Genomic DNA, 2,191 nt, shown 5'->3' on the forward strand with positions numbered 1-2,191 from the left:
GGAGAGAGGAACGCGGCTCGCCCGGCCTGCCGCTGGGGAGCGGCCCGGAGCTGCAGGCCCAGGAGCCTGCTGTGCAGTGTCTTCAACGGACCGGCAAGTCTGCAATTGCAAAGAACCTTCTGGAGAAAAGAGAGCCTCTGGGTCTGACATCTAGAATCACCAGATGACAGTCTTTTCGTGTGAATGCCTGGGTGTCCACCCTCCCCGAGCCGTCCGTGCGCCAGGAGGACGTCACCGCCTCCAGACCAGGGCCAGCAAGGAAGTCCCAGCTTCCGGCCAGCAGGTCGCGGGTGCGGCGGCTTCCCCGGGAAGGGCAGGGTGACCCTGACCTCCAAGCCCCGGAGCCGCACCGGAAAACGTGCCCTCCCTCGACCTGCCTGAGGTGAGGAAGAGTTCCCCAGGGGACACACGGGCCAGAGAGACGCTGACAGAAACAGAAACCGGCCTCGCTCGCGGGGACTGCGCCAGGGCCCCGGGGCCCTTTCCAGAAATGATTCCTCTGAAGGTGGTTCAGGCTCAACAGCCGAATCACCGTTTAACAGCAAGGGCGGCGGGGGGGAGGGGGGGGTCAGGCTGTCAGCACCCAAGACCCCAGACCCTGGCTGACTCACTTCTGGAATTATTAATTAGCAAAACCTGAAATCCTAGGTTAGGTTGCATTTTTAAGAGCCTTGCCGTATCCATTTCTGTTTCATTACCTATTGCTCAATAATGAATGACCCCGAAACTCGGAGACTTAGAAGAAAAACCGGCCATTTATGTGCCCCACTACTCTGTGGCTTGATCTGGGGACTCTCCTGCTCTCCCTGGTGTTCTGGGGGCGGAGGTGGTGGGAAGGTGCAAAGGGGCTTCACTCATGTTGCCACAAGTTGGGGCTGGCTGGGGGCCCCGGTTCTCCTCTGCGTGGGGCTCCTGCATGGGCCTCCAGCCCCAGTTCTGTGCATGGGGCTCCCCACAGGCCCCCCGGCCCAGCTCCACCCCCCATGGACTCCCCACACACCCCTAGACCCGGTTGTCCTTGAGTGGGACTCCCCCATGCCTTTGACCCCAGTCCTACCCTATGTGGGGCTCCCCACACGCCCCCGGGCCCTGGTTCCACCCCGCATGGGGCTCCCCAGGCTGCCTGGCTGGCCTCACAGTAGCACAGCCGGGTTCCAAGGAGCAGGAAGTGGAAGCTCCAGTTTAAGGCCTGGGTTAGGAACCTCAGAACCTCCTTCCTGCTGCACTCCTTAGGTCGAGGCCAGTCCCAAGGGGGGCTGGAATTGAAGACAGGGGAGTTACGGGGAATTAGGCCCGGCCTCCTGACACAGGGGGCAGCCTGGGTGCAGGCAGGCCCCTCTTTGATGACTAGCTGCTGCCGCACGGCAGCCTGTCCCTGCCGTCCAGTGGTGGCTTGCACGGTCAGGAGAAGGTGTTGAGAGTGGAGGAGCCACCCCGAGCACACAGCTGCCTGTCAGTGCCCTGGTGCCAGGCCTGGGCCAGGCGTGATGGCAGGCCCTTGGGATTCCAAGGACACCAAGGCCTTTCCTGTACTTTGCAGCTGTCCGGGCCAGGTGGCCTGGGACCTATAGTGTCCTGTCCCCTCAGTCACCAGCTCCCGGGGGCCCCCTTCCCCAGCGACAGCCCTTCCCAGAGAGCCCTGGCAAAGCCATCGGTCAGTGGGCAGCTAGCTGGTGGGGGCAGAAGGGGAAGCTGAAGGAGAGCCCCACTTACCTCCGCCCCAAGCTCGGGACCCAGCCCTCTCCACCTGCCATTGAGCCGCCCACCAGGGCAGGGGCCTGTGTCTTTGGGCAGCAGGCCTGGGCACGGTGCTGCCCCGGGGAGCCGGCCTCCCCCTGCCGCATGCGGTCACGCTCACCAGCCTCAGGATTCGGAGCTCTGCTCAGGAGGGCAGGGGGTGGGCTGCCCCTGGTGCCCGCTGAGACGCTCCCGGCACCGTGGTCTAGAGAGGGTCCTCGTGAACATCTGAGTCCAGAACGTGACGACGGTCACGTCGGCAGAGAACCGCATCGAGACCTTTCGAATGCAGGCAGGCGGCATTCAGCAGGAGCCGCCTCAGCCCTAGGGGTCTCAGGTAAGCGCGTCGGCGCTGGGCGCAAAGCCGTCTCACGTACAAAGACACCCCCCCCCCCCGCCCCCTGCACTGTGCGCAGCGGTGAGCGGGGAAGGGGGCCCAGCGTTGCTGGAATAG

This window comes from Vulpes vulpes, chromosome 15 (assembly GCF_048418805.1).
Source record: "Vulpes vulpes isolate BD-2025 chromosome 15, VulVul3, whole genome shotgun sequence".
NCBI classification, from domain to species: Eukaryota; Metazoa; Chordata; class Mammalia; order Carnivora; family Canidae; genus Vulpes; species Vulpes vulpes.